Source organism: Simochromis diagramma, unplaced genomic scaffold (assembly GCF_900408965.1).
Source record: "Simochromis diagramma unplaced genomic scaffold, fSimDia1.1 OVJJ01000603.1, whole genome shotgun sequence".
Classification (NCBI taxonomy): Eukaryota; Metazoa; Chordata; class Actinopteri; order Cichliformes; family Cichlidae; genus Simochromis; species Simochromis diagramma.
Window position 1 is genome coordinate 1,834,530 of NW_024387414.1, and position 17,847 is coordinate 1,852,376.

Here is a 17,847-nt window from a genome sequence, read left to right on the forward strand (position 1 = left end):
TAAGAAGCGCGACACCGTGAGGATCAGCCCGAAGCGTCACTGTCAGAAAGAGCAGATCTCCAAATCTGACTGTCCACGCTGGATCTTATTCAGCAACACGTGCTCAGAAATATTCTTACCCTGTGCAAAATATAAGTGTATGTACAAACTTACTGTATGTTTCGGACCATAAGGTGCACCGGATTATAAGGTGCATTAAGCAAACAAAGCAATCAGATAAGTCAAACTTTACTCAACTCATTCTTCTTGCTTCCTCCACTTCTGTACCATTGATTCATTAATGTTGAATTCTCTGCAGCTGCTCTATTCCCATGTTGTTGCAGTATATGAATGACTAACCTCGTATTGTGGATGGATTATCTCAGTTGTTCTCCTGACTGAAGTTTGGTCCGTTTACAGCATCCTGCCATGTGATTGCATTTGTTTAACCATCAGGAACGCTCACGTTAACTTTTATAAGTGGAAAAATGTTAGTGTTCGTCCTCCAGCTTCACTGTTTATGTTATGCTAACATAGCTGTGTCGCTAGCGATCACGTAGCACATCATTATATACCAGCTAGCCCAACTTCAGTAACCCTGCAAACGTCACTGCTGTTTAGTTTCCTGTCTTCATTTATGTTGGAAGTGACAGCAGAGCTGTACGTTTGAATTGTTTCACAAATCTCTCAGTCAGAACATGCTATATCATGTTTAGGTGGAAGCTAGCGAGCTAACTTCCTGCTAACTTCTAACTCTGTTAAATTTAATAACTTCTGTTTTCATGGATACCTGGATGTTAAACTTAATTGTTACACCTGGTAAAGCAGCACGCTGATCATTTTATTAAAGACAAAAGAATTTAGACCGTTTGTAACTCTCAGTGATGCTGCAGTGTTCATTTGACTTTGGGACCTGAATCTGACGGAGTTTAGGACCCAGATTACTCCGCGAGGCTCCTGACCATGGCAGCCGTAATGCTAATGCCATTTTTTGGCAGATTTCTGAGCGCCGTGTAGCACATAAAATCAGTTCGAGGTCAGTAAGCACAACCAGAATTCACACATAAAGCACACTGTTGATATTTGAGTAAATTAAAGGATTTTAAGTGTGCGGAGAATACGATTCAGAGTGATCAGACATGCAAATTCAAATGAATCTGACTCATTATAAACTTCGTGCTGCTGTGACGCTATGATCAAACACGTTCAGATCGAGGTGACGATGTTGCTGCTGAAGCTGAGGCAAAGTGTTTCCTCAGGAGTGACGACGGGTCAAAGGAAATGTGTTTTTAAAGCACGCCAAACTTTAATATTTGGTTTTCTTTACATACAATTTAATTTCTTTTTGATAATTAAATTCTACTTCTGAACATTTTTGACTGCGGTTATTTTACTTTATTTATTCAAAGCATCAAAAAAAGGTTTTGCTTTTGTCCCCACGTGTCTCTGCCTGATCACTGAGGGTGTTTTTTCCATTCAAAATGCTCGTTTGACTCCAGAAAAAATACATCTCTGCTGTTTTGGCTGCTGCTCCTATTAAACAGGTGGAGTAATGGATGTCCTCGTGTGAACTGCTGTCTTCTAACTTCCATTCTTTTACACACTGTACCCCCTGGACTCCTGATAAGGGGGAGACAAGGCGAGGAACAAGAGAACTGACCGTCCACTGTGTGCCGAGACCTGTTAGGTTATCAGATGGTGGCCCGACCCACATGGGGAGAACAAGCCCGGCATTGAGCGCCGGTGAGCCCACTGCCGCTGCTCCTTCCTGGGAGAGCTGAGAGGCCAGAGACTCGTCTCATCCTGGATGTCTGCCAAGGAGCCAATCAATGCAGCCGGAGTCGATGGAAACAGAATTCACAGCTCCTTTTTCTCTTTGCAAAGCAGCAGCACGCAGCACCCATCTTGGAAATTATTCACCATTGTTCCCTAATTTCACCTTCTATTGTCAGACCTCCCCTTGTTTCCCCCCCGCCTCTCTGAACAAATACAAATCAGCTTCCTCTTATTTTTTTTACTCTTCATTTTTCCAAATCAGATTGTTGATGTGTTTTCTAGTGAGATCGTTTTAGTTCAGGACTGAAGAAAACAAGAAGACAGCCAACAGGATATCTCTTTATGCACACTCTGGATGGTCTGAAGCGAGATCAAATGCTGTGTCGTCTGTTCAGTGAAAGCGTGTGTTCATGTCCACATGTCCTCTGCACGATCTGTTTGACAGGCTTGAAAAACGTGTCTTGCTTTGCTTGGACATAAATGAATGTTTGATGGTTAATAACGCCGGAGCGGGCCGGATATCTGCAGCGGTGCATTCAGGAACTTTCTCTCTCACACACATTATTTCCTGTATTCTTTCCTTACTGATATTCCAACATTTCCAAACTGTGTAAGCAGTTTTTATATTTTTTAAAAATCCAAATACCTCCGAGGCTCTTATTTAAAAAATAAATAATGTTTTTTTTAAATAAATAATATTTTTAAATAAATGCCTTGTGAAGCACTGCAAAAAAATGCAGCACTTTAAACATATTTTTGTCTTCGTCACTGTGCAGCGTGCTAAGTGATGTCAGGGGACGCAAAGCATCTCTCAGCTTGCTCGTGAATGATTTGCTTGAGTTTCAGTGTGGATTTGGAGGCATCATGGGAAAAAACAGCACTAGTTATCAAGGTAACAGCGATATCGACCCTGTAAGGGTGTGTCCTGCCTATACAGTAGCTGACTCAGCAGTTAACCAGCGTAAGGCCAGAGAAAGGAGAGCTCTGCTGCCAGAGAGGCGAGCAGCGTGTGGCTGATTGCTGCTGCTCTGTGGAGACGAGTGCGTTTTGTTGTGTTTACGCTCTTTTAAAGTGACAGCAGCTTGTTGGTCTCATTTGTTTCATTTGTAAAATAAAAACTTTGAAGTTCACAGTTTTGCCTTCGTGTCTCAAGTTGTTTTAACCCAGACAGGTTTTGTTACTTTCCCACGTCCCCTGAACCTTTTAGGTAACCTAACAACAGGTGACATGACGCTCTCTGTCCTCCACACCTGTCCTGCATCAGCTCAGCACAAACACTGATCAGACAGATGGGGACATATCAAGAAACACCACCGTGCTGATGATGCTTCTGTTTGCAAACATTCAGTAACTTAATTAAAATAAAAATAAATGAAATTTGATCAGAACCAGGTTTGCTGAGCTGCTTCTGACACTTTAACCATCAAGCCAGCGGCTGGCTATGCACCTGCGGCTAAACTGCAGCGGTTCCTACTGCTGTTACTAAGACTTAACACTGATCTGCACCAATCGCTTTAATTTCACTGACCAATCATTTTGTTATAGTTTTAATCCAAAATAAACAAAAAAAACCAGATAAATAAATAAAGACGAATGCACAAGGACAAAAACGATGATAAATGTACTGGAAGCTTTGCCTAAAAGTAAAAACAAGATTACTGTTGTGTAGAAAGGCAGGTCGAGTTTGGAAGTGAGCAGTTATTACCTGGTGCAGTAAAGTCAGAAATGCACATTTAATCTTTTTGGAAAAGGTTCAACGAGCTCCCTGCTGCTCATAAAAATGTTGATGTTTGGAGGAAGAGAAGAGGAGACACCTGGACACGTTTCACTGAAAATAATAACAAACCTCTGAACTTTGTATTTAGTCAACTGAATGAAATTTAGATGAAATGTTACAGATTTACTACAACCTTCTGATATTTGGTTGACTGAAACTAACGCTGGCGTAGATTCTGCTGAGGCATCAGCTTCTTGATGATTGTATTTCTCCATTAAAAGAAAGTTTGGAGGATAACTTTGCTCTCTTGACTGGATTTGGTGGCTGCGTTTCATTCAGGAAGGCTTCAAGTTCGGCTCTGGTAGCCGCTCGGACAGATGGCTCATCCAACCACCTGCCAAGGAGTTCTTGAGAGTGTCTGCATTTTCAAAAGAGTTTCCAAGAAATGCTTCCAGATGGTTCTGTGTAACAAACCATCTGACATGTTAACATAACCAGGAATCACTGCATGCATTTCCATTTCTATGCAGATGACAACCAGCTTATAGAAACACACAGCACGTCTGTGACATCAGGAAAAACCAGTTAGTCAAACTAAACAACCTGTTTTTCTTTTTACTTCTAAATTTAGAAAAACCGAAACCGAGCGCCTGACCAGATGATTGTGAGGGGAGTCATCTCATTTTTGACCCTACAGCTCCTCGCATCTCTTCAAATCTCTTGACTCACATGTTGTATCTGGTCAGCATTGCTTCTCTTTGTTGTTTCTCCTGTGAGGAAACAACAAAGTGAATGATTTTATATTCAGAACAGGATTTAAAATCCTTCACTGGATGATCCCCGTCGTATCTTACAGACTTCATAATACCATTAACGTCCTAACAGAGCGCTTTGCTCTCAGACTGCAGGCTTGCTCGAGTCTCTAAAAGTCGAGCCTTCAGGTTTCAGCTTAGATTCAGGAAACAGACGCCCTCTCTGCTTTAAGATTCAAATCTTTTCGATCAATCCTAACGTTAGGGCCAGATCAGGTGACCCTCAGCACTCTTACTTGTGTTGCTATAGGCTCAGCCTGCTCGGGGACTTCCCATGGTGCACTGAGCACATCTTTTCACTCCTCTTGTGTTTACATGCCACTATCACATATCACTTGCCCACTCTCTCAGGTAGCCTGCGCTTTGTCCTCTCTGCCCATACCTTTTGTTGCTCTCTGCACACGCATCGATCGCCCGAGTGTTCCTCTGGAGGAAATCGTTAGGTCTCTCTGTGCAGCGCTGTAAGCTCTTGACATTACAGTGGAAGTGCCACAAGATGACTCAGTTTAGAGCTCTATGAATAGAATGAAACTGAAATAAAGGCAAAGCTCCATAATTTGTTTCAGCGTTTTATAATGTGCAAGTCAGAGACTCAGAAACAGCAAAAACAGCCTTTCTGCCTTTAGCCTTCATCTCTTCCCTGTTTAATAGCCTTTTAATACTAAATTATTCTGTCAGGGAGGGGAGATGCCACAGCAGACAGGCAGTCTTTATGGTGATGCTGCACAGCTTTCTTTGAATACGACGAGTCTGGACAATCAGGACTAATTCAGAGCACAATACACAGACTGATGGAGCGTTCACAGTGCAGCAGCATGGCCATGAAATTCCCATTAGAAGAGAAAATGTCTGTGATTTAGCTGCTTGTGTGCAGGCCTGGCTGCTGCTGAGTTAGGGGTGGAGGCCTCTCCGTGCTTGGCACTCGAGGTCGCCTACAGTCAGTTCACTTGGAGATCCCTGTAATTACACCGGGGCAAAAATGTGTCAGATTCTCCTCCTGAAAAGGGGCTAATCTGAAAATCTGAAGGTGAGAGGAAAGATGGACAAACATATGAAGCTGTTTGTAACACGGCTACACAAAGTGTTTCTTGGTAGTTCCACCAACTATGACACAAAGCAGGAAGTCTGGAGTCCATCACTGAGAGATTTCCTGTTTCCTTCTTCCACAAACACACAAAACTGCATCATCTGCATATCGCTGTGTTTTGTGAGCGTTAGAACGTGATCAACATGCAATACAAGCCCCTGCAACACGCTTATGAAGACATGATAACTGACTGACATCCAATATGAAGTGTGAAATAATGTTCTCACTTTCAGCAAAGAAAAAATTCCAAAAAGCTCTGGATAGGTCGTTATTCCCATCAGAGCTCACTAATCCGAACAAGCCGCAGAAAGCAGCTCCTCTCTGAGCAACATGTACATTATGTAGGAGAAGGTAACAGGTCATAGTTGTAGATTTGTAAAGAACTACAGCTACAGCATTTCTAACTCACTCAGAGGCTCATTCTCCTTTTTATAAAAACACTTTCTTTAAAGATAAAACACATTAAGGTGAGGTCAGAGGTCAAATGCGATTTTTGGATGCAAACTATAATGTGATATTTGTAGCAACGTTCACCAGTACAAATAACAGCAGTAAGAATCACCATCCAAAGGAGAGGTCAGAGGTCAAGTGTGACATTGTACTTCCTATATGATGACATACACACAACATTACACGATGCTGACAGTGGGTACCACATATGCATTTGTCGTCCACTGACAGCTAAAAATCATGAAAATAAAGATCAACGGACCACTGATCATAAATCCTTTTGAACAGACTATCATGTAGGTGTACAAAGAAACAATCACTGCTGCATTTCAGTGGCACACTGCTTTAATGCTGATTAAAGCTGCACGTTTGGCTAGTTTAGTCTCAAAATACCATAAAAATCTTCTAAAACCCGACGAATGCAGGCTTTGGCACGAGTTTCCTGCTGCCTTCAGAAACACAAAGATGCCGGCGGAGGACCTGTGAGGCATCTGTCGCCTCTCTTTCATTAGATTTGAGCCACTTTCTACTGTTCTTTGAAGGGAGCAGTACACACCTTTGTATAAAACATTACTCTTCATTTCGTAAAAGCAAGAAGACAGTTATTTTTCATCCACGTTGAGGCTGCGATGAAGCACATCGGACACTTGGCTGGCTGCATGCATTCAGCTCACATGGTTGGAAAGTCTCATTGTGATCATTAACACTGCGTCTTTGAACACCTACGTAGATGCTGCAGTAAAAACTATAATGAATTTATGATGAATGATTCTATAATTCATTAATTGTCATTAATTGAACAGTTTAATTTCATAGTAGGAAAAACAAACATCAAACTGCAGCTGGATAGTGTAGTGGTAAGACCACACACGCAAGTTCGATTCTCTCCCAGTATCCAGACAGGATCCAGTATAGTGCTGGGCCATATCATACCGTTCAGGGTAATAGAAAATTAAATATGGTGATAGAATATGGGTAAAACGCGCATGTGCAGTGCCTTTGTTTTCATACGCACATGGTGACGACGCAGAACGAGAAGAGCGAAAGCGGATCGTTGAATGAAACCAATGAACCAGAACTGGTTTGTAAAAATGCTGCAGCTTCACTGGTGTGGAACTGGTTTAGCTTTCGTCAGACACACAACAAAGCACTATTTTTGGTAGAGCATGCTAGCGGGCCGTCGTTATTACCGTGTTGTTTGGAAAATATGGTGCACTTAAAATCATCCTTTGATTTTTCTGAAAGTCGACAGAGCCCCTTATAATCCCGTGTGCCTTATGTATGAACTCTGGTTGTGTTTCTGGAAACGATTTTATGTGCACGGCGCTCGAAAATCTGTCAAATGTTTTGGTACGACTTTGCTGAGCTACGAAGCCGCACCGCTCGATGGATTGTTGGAGCATTACGGCTATCGTAGGCGGAGCCTTGCGGAGTGATACGTACTGTGCTTCAACATAATATTACCGTATTGTGTGTGTATGACCTCTTTGAGTTTTGTTGATGTTATACATGGTTATGCTGAGGATATGTCGGCCAGTTTGTGGAGTCGTAAAGCATTTTGTCTAGTGTCAATTCTATCATCAGCCTGTCCGCAGCTTGGACACGACTGCGTGTTGTCCTCTGTATGATTATGTATGTGACCAATAAAGCTCGTTTCGTTTCGCATGTTTCTTTATAACACTGATATCTGTGACCACACAACTCCTGCAGAAGATAAACTACGAGCTTTTTTACTGTCATGCAAATCTCTGACGTCTGATGCCGGGCAATAACGCTGTCTAAATAGTAAAAACAATCATAAGTAACCTTTCCACTGTGATTTAAGGTGTCGTCAAAGAGACATTACAGCTGACTGTGTGTTATCTCCATCACAGACTAATGGAGGCAGGCTCTGTTCTCTGAGACTAACAGCAGTCTCTGAGCTCTACTGGATCTTGCCCAGTGGTGCCATTCTCCAGTCCATTAGGATCTGATTTCCGCCATGGAAACATCACTCAGAAGCCATTCTCCATCTCCGTGTCTGTAATGTACCATCACTGCCAGCTAGCCTGGAGCAATCATCCATCCATCCCACCATCCCTTCATCTCTGCATGCAGCAGGCAGGCAGGCAGCCCCACCCAGAGCGAGGCACAAACCATGATCTAATGTTTATATAGGAACGCCTGCAGCTCTCTGGCTGAGGAAGGGGGATTCAGGATCAGACCTTGACCCGTGTGGAGTTTTTAAGGCCAGCACCAGTTCTAACAGTGTTACTTTAGTTGGTGTATAATGTGCTCTGGCTCTCTAAGAATAACACTCGAGCTGGGTTGTGCTTTTTTCTAAGTAATACAGACATTCTTGCACTCAGGCTGCCAGCAGCTGTATTTTAGTGCCGATAGGATCTTTAAAGCCACAGCCAGTGGAATTTGAAACTTAACGACTTCAGCGACCCGCTGAATCTTAGAGAGGTTTCATCTCCATCGTGCCGCCCGTCCCTCATTCGTCTCCAGCCTGAGGCCACGTTTAGTCGTGCGGCGTTACGTAGCATTGGTGCCGCATCGCACACGATGGAGTCACAGAGTGAGATGCATCTGCTGTCCGTCACATTTATGGGAATGCTGCTATAGAACCAATACAAGGAATTACATGTCAAATATGTGGCAATAGACACTCAGCATTCATCAGCATTCTTCGTGCTACGTGACGATAATGACGGGGAAAATAATCCCCCCTCTCCCAAGCTACCATTTAACGTCAGACGGGGAGCTCAAAGCGCCTCTTGTGCACCTTTGGACTCTTTTCAGTGCAGCTGATTTTGGCTCGATCCCCGAAGCCCCATTTTCTGTGCACATGTTGCTATATGATGCGTGCTGGATCTCCTCCAGAGTGTTTAAACGGTCGTCCTTCAAACTGAAGTTCACTTTGGAGAAGAGGACAAAGTTTCAGGCTGTAAAAATGTTCAGTATTACCGTGTTGGCGCGACCAAAAAAAGCTGTGCGCGGTGCCACGATGGAGCCGTAACAGAGCGGGTTTGTGCCGAATGTCCTCGCCGACATGGAACAGCAGAAGGCGATGCTGACAGATCTGAAGAGCACAGGCCGATAAATCCCACGGCTCTCATCAGCATCCACGATCCTTCACGCTGACACGGATGCTGATGTTTGCTCACGGTTAGATCTGAGATGCATGGCACTATCTGTACTTCTAATTTCACTTTTTACCTTACATTATTTCCATATAAAGGTCTTCAGCTGTGTGCACACACAGGCTGATATCTCAGCTCAATAATATCCTCGCAGGTTTGTTTATAACCAGCAGAAAGACATTATAGCGCTCCATCATATCAGAACTGGATGAAACAGCCGTGGCCAGATCAGACCTTCAATCAGGCACTATGTGCATTTGCAGAACCATTTATCTGTCTCACTGTAAAAACACTTATCCATCACTGAGCAGGAAAACGCTAAAAATTGCATGAAGAAAAGTCATCTCAAAGAGCCAGCTGCCCAGGAAAATATTGTTTTTCAGCACGGCTGCTTTTTAAACCATCTTTTCCATTCATAAGTATTGGCCACTAAATTCTGCTGAGCCAGGAGAAGACGCACCACCTCTCAGAAACATCAGCGTTTTTACCCCGGCCCGGTATATTCATTGGTCAGAAGGAAGAGGGAGGGGGTTTCCCGCTGCGCTGCCTGACCGGCGAGCATTCGTGGGGGGGAGGGGCTAAAAAACACCTTTTTTCAGAAGATGAACTGAGAGGTGTCACGAAGGCCAGGTATAATGCAAAGAAGGATTATTAGAGTTTGAAATAATCCTTCTCAGGATAATCCAGTAAGTCCAAATATGCTGTTGAAACAGGGAACACGGCCCCTTTAAGGTCGGGGTAAAGTCTTCTCACAGAGTCAGGGAAAGATCACAGAGATGCTTTACAGATACTCTGCGGTTAGGTTTACGGAAAACTCGTGGTCAGTGATGAAAACTTCGTTTAGAGAAGCTGATGTTTGCTAAAAAGGGAAAAACCCGTGATCAAGATTTTAACAGAGGGACGTGGCCGAGCGTGGAAAAAGTGAGCGGGACGTAAAAGTGCTTTGGCAGGTTAGCATGGGAAAAGAAAGGAGAAGATAGTGACCACGATTAAATGACACAAAACACTGATTTCACATCTAGGAGACTTTAGGAACTCAAACTGACTGAAAGAGTATCTGCAGGAAGCCGCTTATCAAAGTGTAACGGACGCTCGAGAGGTTTTATTTTCTGAGCTTGGAGACACGATTGTTCGTTCAAAGTGAAAACGTGACTTCTTTACCCAAAAAACATAAACGGGCAGAATGTGGAAGTGGGGCTTTTTCACGGGCTGGTCAGCTACTGAGAGGCAGGGAGGAAGAGACAAAGAGCTGGGCTGTGGCTGGCTGTGGAGGGGGAGGTGGGATGATGAAGGAGGAGGCTGAGGATGAGGAGGAGAAGGAGGGGGAGCGCTGTGTTGTGCTGCATTGTGCGCTGGCGGCTCCAGCTGCCCTGCCGCTGTGCTGCTTGGCTCACCCAGCGTCTGGCAGGCGGCCAATCACAGCGCAGGAAAGCAGTGCCACTTCAGTTCAGTGTGTCAGAACGAACAGGGGAGGGAGGAGATACAGAGATGTAAGGAAGACGAGGGGAGGGAGGCGTGGGGGGAAGCAGATCGGGGAGAGAGGGACGAGAGGAGGAGAAGATGGAAATGGGAGGAGGCAGGAGGAGAAAAGGAGGGAGAGGCAGACGGCGCTGCATCCGCACCTCCGGATCGAGCAGCAGCAGCAGCCTGCACCATTTCCTCAGAGCTGCGCGTGGAGGCAAAGCATTCCTGCAGCTGCATCAGCGTGCAGGGAAAAAACCAAAGAGAATACCTGCATGCTGATGAGTCACAGTCACCTCTGCACCTGGCAGCAGCAAGAGGGAAAGCCAATCTCGCATTTCCTCTTGTCACTCCCTTTGTCACCTGTCATTTCCCCGAGTGACGCTCACAAATGATGCCGACTTAAAACTACTTCGTCCCGGCGACGACGTCCGAGCCAGCCCTCGCCTCGCAGGCCTCGGCGCCTTCACGGGGTTCCTGCGTGTTTTGGTTTGTGTCGGGATTAAAGGTGATGACTAACACCACACGATGAGAGCAGAGACGCCGTGTGCACAGGAAGAGACAGGAAGGAGACTTTCTACTGTAAAAATGTGTCTGTCCCACTTTCCTTTGTCTAACCTTGACTGTGGATCAGGTTACAGACTGTGGCACACACACAGACACACACAGCCTCTGCAACCTGCCACAGACGCACAACTCACCTCTCAGAGCATCACAAAAGGAGAAAACATGTCTGCAGTGCTAATTGAGAAGCACGTCGTTTGTGTGCGTGCGTGCACGAGCGCTATGTGCCGGCCCCTCTCTACACCACATGAACGCGCTGCACCCTTCCACCTCCATCTGTGTCTGCTTTCTGCTGTTCCTCCTCTCTGTCTGTTACACAGCACGCCGTTTGCCACCCACCTTTGGTTTAATGAAGGTTTCTGCTTTTCTATTTCCCCCCACATCGCTTCAGGTGATGCAGTTTGTTTGTAACACGGCAGAAGCTTCCTGCTTGTATGTTAATGTCCGACGGCGAGACTATTAATGACACGAAACACCACAGAATCTATTCTTTATAATCTATTGCAATTAGTGTTAGAGGTGAAGATCAAAACACAGATTTAGTCCCGTCATGGCAGGACTGACATTTATTGGATTTTGACTTCTAACGATCATGAAAACACAAAAACGCAGCAAACCTTTCTCCTGTGTGCCGTTGCTCTCGTCCTTCCTTAAAGCTCGATCACAGTTCAGCTCCAGCCATCGTGGTCAAAGTCAAATTTATTTATCAAACACGTTTAAAACAGCAACTGTTGACCAAAGAGCTAAAGAGCTGTACGCTAAAAAGAGTCAAAACGCAGGAAGACATGACAACATTTAAGAACAGAAGCAGAAAATGTTGAGTAAGAAATAAGACAAATAAAAGCAGCAAAAACTGATTCTGGTTTAAAAGCCAAAGAATAAAAGACGGATTTTCCTGATGTGAAGCCGCGGTCACAGCAAAGGCTCGATCTCTGTGCTTTAATCTGGACCTCGGGACAGTCAGCAGCATCTGATCCACAGACCTCAGTGATCTTGCAGGAGTGTCCCCGTTCAAAAAGGTATGAGGATGCTAACCCGTGCTTAAAAGCGAATAATAAAATCTTAAAATCAATTCAAAAACAAACTGGCAGCCAGTGTAAGGATGCTAGTATGGAGGTAACCGTGCTGCAGTCGGCTAACCGATGACACTGACTCCTGAACAGTGTTGGTCAAGTTACTTGAAAAAAGTAATCAGTAACTAATTACTGATTACTTCCCCAAAAAGGTAATCCCGTTACTTTACTGATTACTTATTTTCAAAAGTAATTAGTTACTTAGTTACTTTTTAAAAACACGATTTACAACCTGAATAGGTGATAAAGCGATAGATCTTTCAGTCCAATTCTACTTTTTCTACATAATCCATCATACAAAATGTAATCAAATGGAAAAGTCTCTTTTTAACTTGTTTTATTAGTTTTAATCTTTTAACTTTATGCATCAAGCAAAGATTAAATTATCTGCAACATTCTCTGACTGGAAGAAATTAGTTTAACATTTAAACCTATTTTCTGCACATTCCAGCACATAAAATAAAATATTTTTTGTGTTTACACTCAGTCTTTCAAATAGATGCAAGTAAAACACAGCAGAAAATAAATAAAGTCAAAGACTCAGCGGTCCTGTTGCTCTATTTTCACCTGTAAAGCAGGAGCATGGTAGGCGGAGGTTTACCCTGGTGCAGGTGTGCCGCGGTCAGTTGAAGAATCCGCGAGTTTCTCTGTGAGTTTCCCATTACGTCGTAGCTACTCGGTGCTTGCTTGGAAGTTTAGGGGTTTTTTTCGCTGTAAAAAGAAGTTTTCTTCCCACGCACAGCGGACACTAATGTTTTTGTCACTTTTTATGGAATCAAACTCAAAGTAAGGTCAGTACTTCCACGCTTTAAACGCTGCACGCTCATACTCTCTCTGCACTCGATATATGATCCATTGTTGATCTGCACACAGCTGTTGTCACGAACGGCGCACTCGCTTACGTCACTGTCATGAGACATTCTCGCAAAAAATCACGGTTTTAGTAACGCAGTAACGCAGCGTTCCTACGGGAAAGTAACGGTAATCTAATTACCGTTTTTGCAATAGTAATCCCTTACTTTACTCGTTACCTCAAAAAAGTAATCAGATTACAGTAACGCGTTACTGCCCATCTCTGCTCCTGAATAAAGACCAAAGTCGAGGCGAGATGAAACGGATCTCTCAAAGCCTCTCAAACAGAGGAACGGCTTCACTTTTGCAAGCAGCCGGAGATGAAATAAAATAAAATATCAATTTCTAACAAGGTCACAGGGACCAAACCCAAACCTCCGTTTTCTGTTCATTTATATTAAGAAAGTTTAAAGCCATCCATGCGTTAACATCCTCCAAACTATCAAGTAAACCCTTCAGAGGACTCGCAGTCTGCATAACAATGAAATGAGATGTCATGTTTTAACAAGGCTCCAAAAGCTTCTACAGGTGAACCCACGGGAGGGTTAATCCAGCTGTCGCTGAGTCGCTGCTCCTTCAGCCCAGCCTGACATCCTGCAGCGGCTGCGCAAGCCCCCCATCGGGGTTTAACTTTGTACCTCCCAACCCATGAGTTGTGTATCGCTCCACCTGCATGGCTTTTTAAATTTATTGGTCAGACTCTTTGGCTTCAGTAGAAATTCCACGTTCCAAGAAAAAGGGCTGAAATGCTTTTAATTGTATGATTTCAGCAGCCGTGCAAGGTCGGCTTTGGCACCGATGCCTCGAATCTCAGGACCGGATGCCAAGAAATAATGCTGCTAAATAAAAGACGCATAAAGAGGCTGGAGGGGTGGCAGCTGTGTGAGAAGACCTCGGTTCACGTCCTGTTTGGGGTGTCTTTGTGGTTAAGGGTAGCTGGTCTGTGAAAAGCTTGGGCTTGGTTAAAATGCAGCCATCACCACGTTAACGTCAGGCCTCCTCTCTGTGTTTGATTACAGGAGTGGTTTCAGGTGTGCAATCATCCGACGGCCTACAGCGGCTCACGCACCGCTTCAGCCACACTTCAGTGAAACGCTTGTTGATGAGCTCTTTGCTCTTCTTGCTTACCGAAGGTGTTTCTGTCACCTTTATTAATATTATTCCACTCGTCTCCTGTCAGCTCGGTATTATCTCTGGCTCCTGTTATTATATTTCACTTCTCTGGTGTTTTATATTTTTTAAATATTGATTCTTGGATTGTTTTTTAGGTCGTGTTTATTTTACAGATGAGATCCTCGCTTCTGTTTCATTTCCCACCTTTGTGTTCACCTTTCCTTGTATCCCTCCTCCTCTGTGCTAAAGTCTGTAATCACACAGGGTGTGTCGGACCTTCTTCTTCTGTTGTCTCTGTACTAAAGCCTGTGTTTACCCGTCCTCCTCTGTCGGTACGGCTGAGAATGTAAAAGTGTGAAGGTGAGGAGAAAGTAAAAATGGGCGTGTCTTTATACGGCAACAAAGTAGAGACTTCAACACTGAGCTGTAAGGAGACAAGTGCAAATAAAATCAGCCCATTATTATGAATTGATTGATTTGCATGTCAAATATCTCCTGTTTTGTTTATAAACTTGATCATTTAGTTCTGAAAGCCTGACGTTTCCCCGTCTCTTCCTCACAACGACAAATACAGTTTATTAAATAAAATAAGCTGCACAGCTGCTCGGTGTCTGAGCTTTAACGATGCTGATGACATGCAGCAGGTTTGAGCGTGTCGGGTTTAAACGGCAGCGCGATGGACACGCAGAGCAGCAGCATCGCAGATTCAGCCACAGCGTCTCCCGTCAAAGCTCACAAACAGCTGCTGCATACAGTCGCACATCAGCCTTTCAAACGAGTAGCGAGCACGCAACATGTCACCACGACGGGACCAGAACACCAACGTGTGGATCAGACGACTGTGCAGCATGCTCCGAGTAATCCTTCAACTCTTGTTGTAGTATTTGGGAGTTTGAACGCTCAGGTGAATATCTGAGTCACTGATATCATCAGCAGGTGACCTCCTCCACCCAGAGACAGGCTCAGCCAATCGTCATCCACCCCAAACAGATTAGGACTAAGATTACAAAGGCGTAGCTTTCAGGAGGCTCCACAGTGTAGTGGTTTACACATTCACCTGACAATGAGCGATCCCCGGTTTGACCCCGTCGGGAAGGGCATCCGAAGTAAACAGATGGAAGTTTGGTACTGGAAGTTTTTTCTTCTTCTTCAGCTTTAATCTGAAGACTTGCCCAAACACAGGCCCCGCTGATTTCTACCAGACAGACAGAAGAATTTACTCGGATACATAAAGATGTCTGTGTGGCTCAAATATCTGCTCGTCACAAGTGTGTAGACCTCTGATGGTGGTTCAAACATGGAGGCTTTAGGCGTGGTTAGCATTGTGTGAGAGTGGATTTGAAGGCCACTGGTGAAGAAGACTTTACTTTCAGGGCCGTGGAGTGGCCTTTGAACACTGTAGCTGGAACAGCCACACTGGGTCTGTTATTAGCACAGCGCTGTGATCTGCATTACCTCGCTAACGTCCTGTACGTGCACACGTGAGGTCAGGGTGCCGGAGCGAGGAGCGGCGCGCCGACAGGCTGCTCTGTATCCTGTGACCTACTGCTTACTGTGACCCAGCGTCTGTGTCTGCAGCCCTGCAGCCGCGGTGCAGTGACTGGCAGAGCGATCGCTAAGCCCTGTCTGTCTCCGTCGCTCTCCGGGTTAAAGTGGGCTAAGCTTTTCTTCCTCTCATTAAAAGGCATACGGGTAATCGCCCCTAAGCAGCAGCTGGCTAACGCCTAATACCCAGCAACAAAGATCAGCCGTGATGCTGCGATCGCTGTCCGTCTGGGTTTAAGAAAGAGCAGCGGGGCAAACTGAGGCCCGTGCGGTGGCACTTTATTTCCTCGGACCTGCAAAGCTTAGGGAGAATTTTACAGAAGAATGAACACGAGCAGAGAGGGAAATGTAGATAAACGCAGCTGCAAGAAGTGCTGCTCTGGGTCATTTCTCTACAACGAACAGAGTGGAGGCTTCAGAGCGGAGCAGAGCGGGGAGGGTTTCATGTTTCTGGAATGCTCTCCACATATCAGGGTTAGGTGCAGCCAGCAGCAATGCAGGCCTTTTACTCAAATACAACAGCTCAGCTTAGCCACAAACAGATAAATATTTGATTCTGCACTCGGTGGATGAGTTAGCGACGCAGATCCAGAAAGGAAGGGATGATGTAAGAGACATTTGATAAATCCCGCACGGCGCACGTGTGCTCGACTCGAAATCGGAAACGTGCAGATGCACAGATGTACTCGAGGATTTAAGAAAGTATGAAACGCATTTATTGAATGCAGAAAAGAAGAAAATCGGGGCGAGATGAACGGTGAGGGGGAAGCTGAGGTGTCAAATATCAACAAGAGGATCCCATCGCATCTCCTCCTCCGGCTCCTCCTCATTAGCATTGGCATTGTGCTCCTGGAGTGAAGTGACAAAGCAAAATGCTTCTGGTCTCAACGGTTTTTGAATCGGCTTGAAATCCCCTTTGTGTTGGTCAAAGGCCCCCTGACCGAACAGCCCCCACCCACCGGTCCACCGCCTCCACCATCCTCCAGCCTCTCCCACCTCATCGCCCGGCAGTGCTCTTAACCTTTCAGCTTCATGATGCCGCGCTCCACTGAAGAAAGAGGCAGGGGTCAAAAAGCTCCCCGTGTGTCCGTCTCAGCGCTGCACTGATCTCATGTTACCAAATACAGTTTCTATACTGGAGTTTATTCAAAAAGTAGAAAAAGGACACAAATATTTAAACTTCAGAGAATACAGTTGAGTATGAGCGTACACCAGCGTAACAGCGCGCTGTAAAATGCTGCTGAGACACAGGCGAGTTCAGCCTCTGATGAACCTGATGTATGACGGGCTGCTCATAGGCTCAGGCTACAGTATCTGTTTGGGGACACGTGCTGACACGATGCAGCACAGATGATGTGACGGGACTGAGCGACTGATACAGCCTCCCGACCCTCACAGACACATCTGCTATGTAGAAATATGGTTGTGACCAAACTCCTCGAAAATGTCTAAAAGTACGTGATGGCTGCATAAGTCTATTTCCTACTTGGTGACGCAGCTCTTATGTGTGTTTTCTTGTACATTAGACACACAGTGAAGCGCTGCTGAGGTTTTTCTCATTTTAACATAACGACGCCGTCCTCGCCTTCACTCCGACTCGTCACCCGCATGTAAATTATTAGAATCCCAAAGTAAAAATATGTGCTTGATTGACAAAGTTTGAACTGTGCTGAGCACATCAGAGCTGTTATCACTGTCATTGATTAGTGATCAGGTAAGACGTGCATATCTAATCAGGTTACTCCCTCCAAACTGTTTCCATTGTTACTCTCTTGGGTTAAACATTAATGAGAAACTCAGAGCGCCTCGCTCCAGTTTATTCACGTTTTTGTGTTTTCTGTTACAAAGATGAAGCGCTGAAGAGGACGCCCAGACCCTCAGCGCTCATGCTGAACCTGCACGCACCGACTCCATGTCCAAGCTGCAACAATAGAAACTCAAATAGATGCTAATGCTGTGAACTGTGTCGTCGTCGTGATGAGCAGAACAAACAGTTATTTTAACCGTCACCAGTAAAATCAGGCAGAAACTGGTGAGTTCCAAAGACTCCTGTTATAATCAGGTCACCTGTGGCTCAGACGCTGCGATTACCTGACACACCAGTGAACTTCCACAGGGGGCGCTCTCGAGCGCACGCGGCTCTCAGAACTAAATCGTCATTGTGTTTTTGATAGAGAACAATCATTCTACTTTCACATTTCTTAATTTCAGGTTTTTAATGTAGTAAAATACCTTTCTGTGAGTATTATGGACCACAAACCTTTCTTTTTACAGTATCCTCCATCTTTATTTG

General features: G+C 44.8%; 1 long non-coding RNA gene across 1 annotated transcript; it reads right to left on the reverse strand.

The window, feature by feature from the left end:
• Positions 1-830: 830 nt before the first annotated feature.
• On the reverse strand, positions 831-12,339 carry LOC120721666. Its single transcript, XR_005693219.1, has 3 exons — positions 12,329-12,339; positions 1,934-1,938; positions 831-957 (listed from the first exon to the last, which is right to left on the reverse strand). It is a non-coding gene; the product is annotated as an uncharacterized LOC120721666 (long non-coding RNA).
• Between the last annotated feature and the right edge of the window lie 5,508 nt (positions 12,340-17,847).